General features: G+C 41.0%; 1 protein-coding gene across 6 annotated transcripts in view; it reads right to left on the bottom strand.

Annotated features, from left to right (window-relative positions):
- The window catches only part of PHACTR1 (phosphatase and actin regulator 1), a 304928-nt gene that overhangs the window by 166672 nt on the left and 123830 nt on the right, over positions 1-14426 (bottom strand). The window contains exon 1 of one of the 6 annotated variants that reach the window (XM_066188363.1): positions 4692-4816. The exons of the other annotated variants lie outside the window; for them this stretch is intronic. The gene's annotated coding sequence lies outside the window, so the exon portion shown is untranslated. Of the gene's footprint in view, positions 1-4691; positions 4817-14426 lie in introns of those variants that run through there. 6 annotated transcript variants of the gene reach the window in all.

Genomic DNA, 14426 nt, shown 5'->3' with positions numbered 1-14426 from the left:
ACACCTATTCACTTGTTTCAGATTGAGACAAAATACTTAGCAGAGAAGTATTCTACTGTTCCCTCTGCCCCCCAGAGGAAAAAAAAAAAAGCAAAACAGTCAGTAAGGCATAGGCGAACATAAAATAATACAAAATTCTTAGCTGTCTAGATCAGCAGCATGCAGGCAGTAAAACTGAAAGAAATCTCATTAGCATGACATAATAGTCAATTATAGGAAGCAAGATTTAGTGCTAAGTACTGAAGCCTGATTAATCAGCAGATATTCCTATCAGTGAAAATGGTGCTCTACAAGTTTCAAGTTTAAGTTCACTGCACCACATTAAGCAAAAGGTGGGAAAGGTACAAAGGGAGACAGATTCATCTTTTGTGTAATTGCGCTGACTCCAAAAGCAGACTCCTTTCGTTCTTGAAAAGGCTCTGACTTGATATCAAATCCATGCATACTCAGAGGGATTCTCCTGAACATCATTTCCCAATAGGGTATTAAAGCGTTTTTGCTTTTTAAGTGTTTTCCCAATACAATCCTAAACGTACATAAATTGACAAAATTAAAAAGACAAAACATTTTGGATTAGGTTCACATCTGAAGAGTCATACCTGAGGGCAAAACACACCACAGAAAGTATGTGGTGGGCTTGAAGCCCAGACAACCATCACGCCTGGAAAAGGTGCAGTATTGGGGGGGGTTGTTTTCAGGAATGCCTGGCCTTGCTGTGCTCAGCAAAACTGAGTTTCCCATTGCATAAGTTTAAAAAAACTACCCCAAACCAAAACCCCAAAGCTTTAACATAAAGTTCTTACTCACATGGACTCTCCCAAACCTCTTCTACAGCTTAAAAGACTCATAATACGAATCTGTCAAAGTTTTGCCTACTCTTATACTGAACTGCTCCAGACTGAAGGACCATTTTAACATTTTACCACTGAATTGACCACCCTGACATCCTGAAATCCCTTCTGATCTATATTATCCTCTTGATGCTAAGTAGCATTGGTATATTCAAAATTGGATTTTGGTAAATTGGAAAACGATTTTGGGAAAAGTAGTCTAACTCAAATTCAAGATGCTTAAAAAACTAAACTTTGAAAAAAATGACATGAAAATTTGAGCATAATGCTACAATTTATTTTGGTAGTGAGCAAATTCTGAGCAATCACATGAGACTTTTTTTCTATTTCACTGCTCTGAAACAACTCAAAGTGTGACAAAAACTATTATCAAGCAAGAATATTGTTTACTCGATAGTGTGGGCTTCCTTTCTTGTTCTTTGCATCTGTCATGAGGAAGAAAAAACAACTTTTAATCAACACTTGACTCTCTTAAAAATGCTCTCTCTTTCTGAAAACAGTTTTTTCACTACAGCTACACTTTCAAAAGTTTCCAGCATTTTCTTAGTTTGCCTACACTGTGAATGTATGCAGTTCTGACAACTGGTTAAGAGAACTAGAAAATCAAGCACATTTTGCCATTGCTTACAGACATTTCACGTGGGTCTATCAGACCAATACTATGTGAAACATGAATTACTTAGAGGCAGAAATATGGCAATGGTGGTCAAAGTCACAGCTGCAGCTTCAGTTTGCTCTGCACTTCACTTGTAAGTGCATTCCACGTTTCCCCATGTCATTTTATTTCAAAAATACAACCTTGCACAGATTTTTCTGGGTTAGTTTTGGTTTTTTTTGTTTGTTTGTGTTTTGAGCTTGTTTGTGGTGGGTTTTTTGTTTGTCTTTTGGGTTTGTTTGTGGGTTTTGTTGTTTTGTTGTTTTTTTTTTTTTGTTTGCTTTTGGTTTTTGTTTTCTTTGGTTTGGGTTTTTTTGTTTGTTTGAGTTTTATTTGGTATTGTTTGTTGTGGGGTTTTTTGCTTGTTTTACCCTCTCAGGTTAATAAAGCACAAAATCTCTAAGAGACACATTTGCTCCTTTATCAGGTTGATAGGCTGTTAAAAATGTCAGACACCTTCTGTTCTACTGTCTGAGAGGGGTATGCTTAGAAAGTTTGAGGCATCTGGACTTTACTCACGTACCTATTGGAGTCTATTGCATGAAAATCAAGGCAAAAATAACAAAGTTTGAGACTGTTTCTCATTTTGATAAATCAAATCCTAGCTTCACTGTTGAACTAGAATTTTTCTTCTAATCAACATATGAAAGACTGTGTTGGACCATTTTCTTTCTTTGTTACCCATCACACAGTTTTCTCAGAAAAGTTCTCATTTGCAGATTGTTTATCCGATAAAGCATGATGACTCCTTCAGAGATTAAAAGTCTAATCTTCAGTAAGACTGACCACCTTGTACGAAAAATAATAGGTCTGTGCTTTCCTACCTATCTAATCCTCACTCTTACTGCCTTCATGGAGGTAATGCATAGAAATAAGTGAAGATGCTGAAAGAATCTTTTTTCAGAAAGTTTTATTCATTCAACTTCTGATCTCCTGAGACTGCAGAGCACAGAGAAAGATTTTGTAAGAAGACATATGAATTACATTTTTTTTTCTTCAATATCTTTGAAAGATACTGTAGTGATATGCTGTGATACAGGACTATCTAGTGAGCTTTCTTGATAGCTGTGAATGTATTGGACTCCACAGATGTCCCCTGTAATATCATGGAGCAATGGCATTACAGAAATGATGACTATAACCTTTTAGTGCCTACCTGGGGAGAGTGCCCTGCAGAGAGACGACATTCAGTGGTCTAGGTCACAGGAGAAGGACATTCTCCTGTAGCTGTACCCCAAGACAAGATAAACTGCTTCTTAATCTCAACTGGCCATGGGTCTGTATTTTGGGAGCAGAACAAGCAGGGCTACAGTCTCAATAACAGAAAAGAGTTACAAAGACCTGGCTCTGCTTCTTAGGAAGGCCAGTGCAGGAAGTGTAGCTCTGCTAACACATCAACAAGGGCAGTGGAGTTAGATCACTGATAGTTAAAGTCACTGCAACTGTTGTATGATTCCAGTGGCAACTACAGATATGAAAGAAGCCTTATACTTATCAATGTTTTACCTGAAGTTATTTTACTGTGGATACCTCCGCTGAGAAATAAACTCAGGAAAAAGATTTGGCAAATACTGTAAGTGCTGACAAACCTCTGAACATGTGGTACAGTTAGCAATACCGCTATTAGGGAAGACCAATAATCATGCATCACATTTTAAAAACTTAGAACAAAGATGACATTACCAACCATTAAAATCTTCCTCTCTTACATGTAAGGTTTAGATAAATAATACCATAAAATAGCCACTACAACCACTTCTTAAATAGAAACTAGAACAGCACAGGACAGTGCAACTATCTAGGCTAACCTAAGGTCAAGGTCATGACCTGCCAGGAAAAAAAGGAAACAATTAAAAGAGAAAAGCTGTTATTTTGCTCTACTGGAATGGGTTAGTGGAGAAAATGCTGGGGGTTTGGTTTGCATTTCCAGTTCTTTCCCAAACTTCTAGAACATCAGCTGAGTTGTTTAGCTTTTGTAGTCTCCACATGTTACTATTTTCCCACTAAGATGTCTAGCTTCATCGTGGATGGCTGAGTTTCAACATCTGTTTGTGTCCCCTTTGAAAGACAGCAGAGAAGTATGCAGAGCACAATACCCATTTTGCTCCATATCATGAACATATCTATTTACCTGACTGTGATGCAGGTTTATAATCACAGCATCCCATGCCAGCTTCTTTGTCCCTGGCTGTGTTTTAGAACAGCTTAACCAGAAGCCCACAGGACACTTCCCATACTTCAATTTCTTTGTGCTAAGTAAGTCAGGCAAATATCCCTGCTAATCAATGGAAGACCAATTCCATACTTAAAATCCATGCTGAAAAGGTACTATAGAAAATGGCTGGTCTTTGCTACAAATGCATGGCTTTCTTCACCTACAGTAGAAATTGTTTCTGTACTCCCAGAAACAACTTTCTTTCCACTCCCAGGTCTCAGTTCGTCCCTAGCTCCTCTTTGCAGCCTGGCAGCTGCCGTAGTTCTGCATAACCAGAGAGCACAGAATAAGCACAAAACTGGCTCAAAGTTTAAACTGCATTTCCAAGTGCATCCTCTGGCACTTTTCTGAACAAGCCTTTTCTTTTGTCTCCACCTTTTTCTTCCTCTCTCCCGCTTGGTTACAGGCTTATCCTGTTTTCATGTAGATGCACAGACACTGATTTTTGGTAACCATCAGTTACTGGTAAAGTATAGCTCCATTTCCTATCATCTTGCAGTACCTTCAAAATCACACGTGAACAACAGGGTTAAAAATAATAAAATGGCAGCAGAACATATTTTCGCCCTACCTCAGCATTTTTAACCCTTTCCTGCACTTCTTTGTGACCAAGGGCTGAGAAAAGTACCACTAGCCCATTTCAGATCTTGTACATAAATTTCCATACCATCTCCACTGCTTGTGCTGTTATTCAGCAGTTACTGCAGATCTCAGTTTCAGTAGGATTTGCAAGTCAATCCTCTATCTGTAAATCCCAGATGGCTCAGTGATTTTTAGCACAGCTATTGATCTCTTCATTCATAGATATCGGCTTCTGGGGAAACACACCCAGCTGCACTCATCAACCCCACCTGACTGCCACCAGCAGAAAAGAGGACTTTGTGAACCCAGACGCTACCTGCTAATAATACCGCCACTTTGAGCAATAAAATTAGGCAGGAATAAGCATATGGTTTGCACGTTTGCCTACCTGATTACAAGGCTGCTGCCAGGCTCCCCCCCTTGCTCTGCAACAGCTGTGCTTTTGGCAGCTGAGAAGCAACCTTCCTAAGTGTCATGCTCTGAAAACACATGCTCTACACACACCCATCCAGCCTTGCCGTGCCAGACAGCCCCTTCTCCACTGTCAGCCAGCTGAAAAACAAGTTGCAATTCAATGACCAGCTCCCGTATGAAAGGAAGATACAGAGGTCGGAACAATCAATGCAATTAAGCGTTCTGAAAACAGTGCAAGGCTTTTTGTAAAATGGGAACAATTGGGTTTTATCTGCCCTTTCCCCATCTCTCATATATCACCTACAAATCAAGAAGGTCTTCAGCAGATCGCTGCATATTTAGTGCCAACTGCTCTGTCTTTTTCATTCTATACACCACTGCAGAACAGCCAGAATGCACTTGGGCTCCCAGGTGGTGCAGAAGGCAACTGCTTCTTACCTCCACAAGGCAGGGAATCGTGCCTCCTCACTGAGACCTCTGAGGAAGATGACAAGGAAACAAGCCAAAGGTCTAGCTAGCTTTCCCTCCCCACCCATGCTCTTCCCTGCAGATCACTGAGCTTGCTACCATAAAGCAAGTACCACACGGCTGTGGCACCAGTAGGAGATTTCGGGCAAAGTAGCATACTATTTTATACTACTGTGACTCGTTCACATTTCGAATATTGCTTGTTGAGCTTTGTTACATGCAGTTTTGTCTCCTTCTGCAGGAAATTACTCAGCCAAGCAGTCACATGGCTGTAGCAGCATAATTAGAGGATTCAAAGTGTGCTAAGCGCATCTGGAAATCATTTGAGGTGGGGAGATAAACAAACTCAAATGATGACAAGGAACTACTATTTCTGTGCAAGTAGGAGCATTTAACTTCCCCAGCGTGCACTCTCCCAGGGCTTGCTGTCACAGAAAAACCCTATGAGTTATGGAGTAATGTAAACCCCACCTCAGTTTCAGAGGAACCCACCAGTACATGGAGTCCAAAATAAGCAGGCAAACAGGCTGCAACATGTCCTCAAGAAGGAAATGGGTACAGGGAAGAGGGGGGATATGTATGAATGCTAGTGTATCAGATTTGGTGGGCCAACAGTTTCAATAGTAACAAAATAGTGGAAAATTTTAAATTCAAATTCAGGTCCAATACAAGTCTTCTCCAAGGGTCAAAGGAGAATATTGCAGAGTTTCATGAAGTTTAAAGGAATCTGATACAAATATTTGTAGAGGAGATTTTGAGTTAGACCAGCTCCATCATAATGTTTGGGAAAATATCATGCAGGACACAAGAAAATTAGAATGACGTTGTTTATAAATATAAGTGAAGCACAGTGAGCTCTCGGACTTCGTCATAGTGGGATCAACAATGGAATTTGCACTTGATTTAACACTTAGCCCAAGATGGTTCTTTGTCTGCCCTGACTGCTTAAGGAGTGGTGCATCTCTGTGGTGCATAATGAGAGACTGCAGCTAATGGCTTGTATGTCCCATCTACATGGCCAGGTGTGGTGCTAGGATGTGAGGCCCAACAAAATGATCCCCATTTCTGGTGCATGCTGTCCATGTGGTTAGACATATTCCTTATGGCCCCCTAAATCCTCAGGAACAGACATGCTTTCTTGCTTCAGTTGATAAACTACTTCTAGATGACTTTCAACTTCTTTCACAAATTGCCTGTCGTATTTCTTTCCTGATCACACTTTTGCTTATTATTTTTCTTTCTATTTAACTTGTGTAATAAGGTAGCCAGTTTCATTTTTACCACTTCACTGATTATACAGTGTAATGTAACAGATTTGTGTATTTGTTACTTCTTTTTTTTCCCCAGCATTTCCCTTCCCTCATGCTCCATATCAAGTATGTATAGCTACCAGCAGCCTTGTTTCTGCAGTCATGTTCCTGCATAGCACAGCTCGTTTGTAATTCTCCTTATGGTCAGGGCTATTACAGATGCTTCCAAAATGCATGCAAAGAGCCAGCCAAAGACCAGAATCTTGATGGAAAAGGCACTGACAGAGGTGTGCAGACCCACAGTGGGAATGGACAGCTCCTCAGGTCTGTGGTATGTGTCCTTCTGAAACTTTCCTTCTGGTCCAATCCAGCCTGAAGCACTTTAAAAAACAAACTTCCAGCTTTCCAAAGTGCTTCCCCAGGCACTATGTACTGCCATCCCCTCCGAGGAGGGAGCTGAGGGGTGGCTGACAGCTGTGACCATTGAATCACAGAATATGCTGAGTTGGAAGGGATCCACAAGGATAGTCAACTCCAACTCCTGGCCCTGCACAGGACACCACAAGAGTCATGTGTCTGAGAGCACCGTCCAAATGCTTCTTGAACTCTGCCAGGCTTGGTGCTGTGACCACTTTCCCTGGGGAGCCTGTTCTAGTGCCCAGCCACCCTCTGGGTGAAGAACCTTTCTCCTGATATTCAACCTAAACCTCCCCTGAAAAATTCAGGCCATTCCCTTGGGTCCTGTCACTGGGCAGGAGTGTCTGCCCATCATCTTCCTCTCACAAGGTCTCTCCTCAATCTCCATTTTTCCAGCCCAAACAGACCAAATGGCCTCAGCTGCTCCTCATACAGCTTCCCTTCAAGGCCCTTCACCCTCCTTGTTGCCTTCTTTCGGATGTTCTCTAATAGTTTCATATCATGCACTGGAAAATAAGCTCAGGAAAAAAGAGGGACTACTGGAAGGAGAGGCGCATACCTGGCCCTGCCATTTACGTGAATTTTTTTCTCATTCTGAGCTGCTGATGTTTGTGGACACAGTGATAGAAATATGGGCTGATCTCCCAGCACACAGCAATTAAGCAGGGGGCTGGATGTCTCTTGGGATAGCTACATCTTTTTTCTCTCTGAAAATCTTTCCACTTTGGGTATGACACCATGCTGACACTCTTGTCTCTTCAGCAAGCTGCTCTTTCCTTACCCATTCCACTTATCCCCTGCAAAGCACATTCAGGGAACCCTACAGGAAATTAATATTCACAACAAAAACAGAAAAAAGAAAATGTTAAAGTCCACTTGGGTTGCTGAATATTTTAATGTGTGAGTCCCCAAACTCAGGGGATATTCAGTGACGGGATGGATTTGGTATTGGACTCTAATCTGAATGAAAACTGGCATGTATTAAAAGGCACAAAGCAGAAAGCTGACAGAATACACTGATTTCTGTGATTTTACTGTCCTAAAACTATTAGACTCTGGAAGGGACATATAATACTTGTTTAATTTTGTATCACATTTTTCAACAGAAACCTTTACAATAAAGAGAAAAAGGGGAGCTTAAACCCACAGTAAAGTCCATCCAGTGGAGATCTGGATCAAAATCTGTTACGTGTCTTGTGAAAAAGACAGCAGTTACCCCTACAAATCACCAGCTGAAGGGGAAGCAGCAGGTAAAGCAGGCCGGTGATACTGAGTTCTTTGAACAGTTTAGGAAAGCAACACCTAATGGTCATCTCATGAACATCCTTTGTAACCTGACACAAAGCTTCATACAGTTTCATTTTGAACCGTCTGTGCTTGTCTGCTCCAGTAAAGAGTTCTTCCCTCAACTGAATTCTTCAGTCTCTGGCCTCATCTAGGTTGTGACCCAGGTTAGTTGCTTGTAACAACAGCTTAGAAATATATCGTAGACTCCCATTAAGGGGATTGACATTTACTGAAGAATCAGATGCTTTCTCTTGCTAGTTTCATCATGTGCAGTGTAAAAAATCTCCAGATCTTAGATTTTAGTATTTTAAACCCAGTAATAAATATGGAAGAGCATTCTGTGCAACTGTTCTTTGATTTGCTATGTGTGGTTGGTCTATTTTTTTACTTTCCATGCTTAAAAAATAAACCTCATCAAAGAGTTCCGATTCTAGCATGTTCACATGATGTGGGAAGCTGGGATTCCATGAGAAATCATGAAGTTCTGGTGCTGTGCTGCACACAGAAAGTCTGAACATTTTGGGTAGCCATCAATCCTTGGTGCAGCTCCACCAGGTTCACTGAACACAGTGCAGTGTGTCCAAACCAACCGCCTTTTGTTTCTGCATGGTAGAGATAAATATGAAAAAAATATCATTTCATCAAAATTGTAAAAAAAGCTTTAAGACCTATCAAAGTGGGAAATGGGCAAAGCTATCTTGTGTCAAGCACAACATAAATGTGAAACAGAGACAGCAATACATTATTCTAATGCTGCTAGACAGACTTATTTTTAAATGCTGTATCTTTGTGAAACATGTCTATCGAACTATTTTTTCTTTCCTCAGTATAACACATAAAAAATGCCAAAACACCAACAAATCCAAAATCTTGTCTACTTCAAAGTCCCTAGAAATAATGTGAATGCCTAGCAGAATTTCAATGACACAGAGAGATTTACTCCAGATTAATGTGATTAAGTATCACTAAATAATGAGGAATTTCAGGGGACTGTAAGATACTGAGGTTTTCTGAATTCAGTCTTTTGTCTGTAATACTTTGAGCAATTTGTTATTAGAGTTCATATTATGGGGTTTCACAGTGGCAAAGGAAATGCATGTTGTCGTAAAAAAATGTCCACAATATAAATATTCCTAGCATAAAAATGAGGTATTTCAGAGAAAATTCACGAAACAAAAATGCTTTAGAAACAATATTTTCTTAGCATCTATAATTTTCCAAAACATTCAACAGAAAGCGTAGCAAATTAATCCTTACAACACTCCTTTGAAATTCAGAGATAACGAATTCTTCTTTTACAGATAAGGCCAACTGAGGTAGAAGAGTAGAACTGTTTGGCTAAAGACATAGGGAAAGCTAAGGCTAAAAGTTAAAGGAGTATTGGCAGATAACATGCTTTCATACTCACATTCTTCTTAATGAATAATCCATAATTTTTAAAAATAAGGAGAGTAGTATCTCTCTCTATATTGAAAGGTCACATAATTCTGGGAGAAGCAAAATAGCTCTCTGCCTGTGAAGAATAAGTACATAGTTCAACCATAAATGTGCCTAACATCCTTTTTAATACACAGACAGTTGTACTGGAGGAAAAACACAGTCAGAAAAGCTTGACTTGACATGATTCTCCCCCACCCAATCAATCTGGACATTTTAACCCCCATAAAAAAAGCAGGAGAATGAAAATTGCTAGTCCTCAGTATCCTTTAAGAGAAACGCAGCAAATGTGACCAACAGCTCTGTCAACCACTATAAAAAGACAAGCTGTAGACTCACAAAGGCCAAGTACGTGGCATTCATTAAAAACAGGAGGAAGAAACAAACATGTTGAGATTCAGGTTTAAAGTCAAATCTAAACGCAGTGGTAGAAAAGCAGTTCAAGCCACAGAGAGAATTCATTACTCCATGGGTATCTCCATAACTTTGCAAGAAATTCTGGCCAGCACCTGAAGTCAAATTTAACCCTTTGTAGATCTACTGACTTGTGTGGAATCTTTACTGAACAAGTTTCTTAAAAAGCTCTGGGATGGCTACCTAATGCTCTTTGTAGTGAGAGGAATTCTAAGAAAATCCACATTACCCTAACAGTGAATCTAAATATAGACTAGATTAATATGTTTTTATCTCGTTGAAGGTCTGGAACTGCCTTTGCAAACACCTGTATTAAACTTTCTCACCTTAGCTGGCAAGTAATTTCACAGGGTTTTGGGCTGTCAAGGCAGTGAATGAGTGAGTAAGAGAATGGTTAAGCAGGATTACCATGACACAGTAACATGAAGGTGAATGCAGTGGTCATCTGAAGCATCTCAAATGACAGTACTGGTGGTTTTCACATCCTTATCTCTCCCATCCTTTCAAGGTATGCATATTTTTAGAACTTGCTGCATGTTAAAGAAGAAAGGTTTTAAATGGGATCAAGGGTAAAACAATCCAACCCAGTGAAAATGACCTACTTCAAAAGGCAATGGTAACAGGTGAGAACGGGAAATAAAATGGTCAATACAGCCTAGAGACAATACCATGAAGGGCCCACATTTTGCCTAATACAGCTTCCCTTAAGTCAAACACAATAGAATTTCATGCTATTCCTAGAAATAGAATGGAACAGACTATTTTAGTTGGAAGGGACCTTAAATGATCATCTGTAGTCCAACTGCCTGACTGTTTCAGGGCTGACCAAAAGTTAAAGCATGCTGTTAAGGGCACTGATCAAATGTTTTTTAAACACTGACAGGCTGGGAGCTGGCCACCTCTCTAGGACACATTTTCCAGGGTTTGACAACCCTCTCAGTAAAGAATTGCACCCTAATGCTCGGTCTAAATCTCCCTTGGTGCAGCTCAGAACCATTCCCACACATCCTATCATTGCATCCCAGGGAGCAGAGCTCAGCACCTCCCTCCCCCCTTCCCCTCCTCAGGAAGCTGCAGAGAACAATGAGGTCACCCCTCAGCCTCCTCCCCAAGTCAGACAAGCCCAGAGACCTCAGCTCTCCTCACAGGACTTGCTTCCAGCCCTGTCACCACCTTTGTTGCCCTCCTCTAGTACATTCAAGGATCTTCACAACCTTCTTAAATGGTGGGTCCAGACCTGCCCACAGTGCCCAGGGTGAGGCTGATGCAGTGGGTAATCCTCTCTCCTGGCTGGCTGGTTGTGCTCTGCTCAATGCACCCCAGGATGAGGTTTGCCCTTGGGGCTGCCAGGACACATGATGGCTCACAGGGAGCTGCTGCTGGCCAGCACTCCCAGATCCCTTTTCACAGGGCTCTCTCCAGCCATTCCTCCCCCAGTTCACTTGTGCCCATGATATTCCATCCCAGGAGGCAGATCCAGCATTTGGACTTGTTAAATTTCACCCCACTGATGACTGCCCAATGCCCCACTCTATCTCTCTGCAAGGACTCATGTCTGTCAAGAGAGTCAACATCACCTCCATGTTTCACATCATCAGCAAACCTGCTAATGGGGCATTCAATTCATGCCTCCAGATCACTGAGAGGTATTCTCAACAGCACTGGCCCTAGAACTGATCCTGAAGAACATTGCTGGTGACCCATCATCAGCCAGATGTAGCCTCATTAACCAAAACCCTCTGCATCCTGTTCAGCCGGTTCTTCAGCGTGTACCCACTCATTCCAGAGATGGGCAACTTGTACAGAAGGATGCTGTAAGGGATGGTATCAAAAGCCTTACAACAATCCAAAAAACTACATTCACCACCTTCCTTCCACACATGAGGCAGGTGACCTTATTGTAGAAGGATATCAAACTAGTGAAATCGGAGTTTCCTTTTGTGAACTCGTGTTGTGTCCGATTACTGCATTGGTTTTTCAATGCCCTTCAGTACAGTCCAGTTTAATCTTCTCCACAGTTCTTCCAGAAACTGAGGTTAGACTAGCAGGTTTGTAGTAGCCTGGGTCTTCCCTCACATCCTCAATGCATATAGGGCAACTTCTATTCTTGGAAAGATCAGGGAGAGGAGCTGCATAATGCATGTCTGCAAAGCACACAGCCTTGTGTGTTAGGGAAAGCTCTGTTGTGAGGGCTTAGGAAGCCACAGAGACAAGTAAGACTCCAATACAGGTTTTAGGTTCTGTGCTCAGTGTGGCACCCAGGCAACCTTAATATTCAGTACCTGCATACATCTCATGCCCCTGGGGAGAACTGCTTGTGAACTGTGGCCTAAGCAACCTGACAAAGAGCTGCTGGCATTAAAAGGATCAGTGTTTCACAGAGTTGGAATCAGGTGGGTGCACAGCAAAATTACTGTTCTCTAAGGTTCTTTTTTTAAAGAACTGACAGACACCAAAGGAATATTTTTTTTAACCACACATTTAAGGAGATTGTCAGAAGACATATGCAGAAGATGCTGCACTTCAACCACTCTGAGCTTCTTAAACATAGAAAGTATCTGGGGACATCTAGGTTGTTCAGGAAAAATGTTTATGCAAACAATTTTTTACTCCTTCTAGCAAATTCATGAACAGAAGCTACCAAAAGCCAAAAAACAATCATTAATTGGACAAAATTAGGCATCTGAGCATATAAATTGGAGATTTTGGAAAGACAGTCTGTGGAAGTATCCTGCTTTTGCAACAGATAGAACTAATGGAAATGTATTTGAGCCTTGCACTGGCAGAGTTTCTTGTCACAAACAAACCCAAAGGGCTGGATCTGAACTCCAATTTCAGAAGGTGTGGATTTGACCAATACATTAGAGTATTATATCCAGAGCCTGCATCTGATCCTATAAATATGTATGCAGAGGGGAAAGCGTAAGCATGTAGGAGGGGTTTTGAAAAAAGCCTGCAGGCTCCTCTACCATTTTGCTCAGTTGGATTCAACTGCCTAGAGCAAAATCTATCTCCTAGTACACTTGCTATTTCCATTGTAGGTACATCTTAAACTGTGTCAAACTATCTTAAATGGTCATAAGTGATCTCCACGATAGTCACAGTAACATCAAGCAGACATTTTTCATGATCCTGCCGAAGCGTCATTGGAAAGACTGATCTCTGTAATGAAAAACCACACTGCCACTTCAAATAATTTACCATAACAGCAAAGTGGGAAACTATCAAGATTAATAATCATTACAAAAATCCTATCCAGCTATGTGCTGTGGATTGTGAAAAAGATCTAAAAATGTTAAGAAAAAGTAAGCCTTGAGACACTAAGTAGAAGAAGCTGAACTAGCAACTGACACTACCAGGTAGAAAATGAAAATTTTGATCTTTTAGAACCAAGATCTAAACTGAATTCTTACTGCTGAATTTTTAATACACCTTCACTTTCTACCTTTTCAGGGAAATGCTTTTATTCCCTTATTCAACATGTGAGAGGGCACAGACTCAGTACTTGCAAAGAGATAATAAAAAAACCCCTCAACATTAGTACACCTCAAAAGTAATGCTTAAAAGAACCCACACAAGTTTTTTTCCTCAGTAAAAACAAAAACCTGTCACAATACCAACAGCTCACCTAAGATAAATACAATATAGAGGATTCAATTCATGTTGGAGGCACCAACTTTATAAATATCTTCCTCTTATGTGTTTATGGACTACCTCAAGGACATGAATACTGCTTTTGGGTCTGAATAGGGGGAGATGCAGTTCCTCTTTTGTCCTGCTCTACCATGTTCTCCTTTTGTCCATACACCTTTGACATGTGCACTCATACTCTTTAAGTTGCACGAAGCCCCACTGTCAATACAGTCTGGGGGATGAAAAGATTGAGAGCAGCTCTGCAGACGACTTAGGGGTGCTGGCAACTAAAATATTGGATATGAACTGGCAATATATGCTTACAGCCCAGAAAACATCGAACAACATCCTGGGCTGCATCAAAAGCAGTATGACCAGAAGGTTGAGGGAGGGGATTCTGTCCCTCTACTCTGCTCTGGTGAGACTTGGAGTGCTGCATTCAGACCTGGGGTCCCCAACACAAGATAAACCTTGGCCTGCTGGAGGAAACCCAGAGGCCACAAAGACAATCAGAGGGCTCAAACACATCTCCTATAAAGACAGGTTGAGAGAACTCAGCTTGTTCAGCCTGGAAAAGAGAAGACCTTATAAGGCCTTTCAGGAAGATGTAAAAGGACTTAGAAGAAAGATAGGGGCAGACATTTTGGTAGGGCCTGTAGTGATAGGACAAGGAGTAATGGATTTAAACTAAACAAGGGTAGATTCAGACTACATATAAGGAAGAAATTTATAAAACAAGGGTGGTGAAACACGCAAACAAGTTGTCCAGAGAGGTTGTAGATACATCATCCCTGGAAAGATTC

This window comes from Chamaea fasciata, unplaced genomic scaffold, assembly GCF_029207755.1.
Source record: "Chamaea fasciata isolate MVZ Bird 193981 ecotype frontalis unplaced genomic scaffold, bChaFas1.0.hap1 SCAF_1, whole genome shotgun sequence".
In the NCBI taxonomy this organism is placed as follows: Eukaryota; Metazoa; Chordata; class Aves; order Passeriformes; family Sylviidae; genus Chamaea; species Chamaea fasciata.
This window is presented reverse-complemented; position numbering and strand designations above follow the sequence as displayed.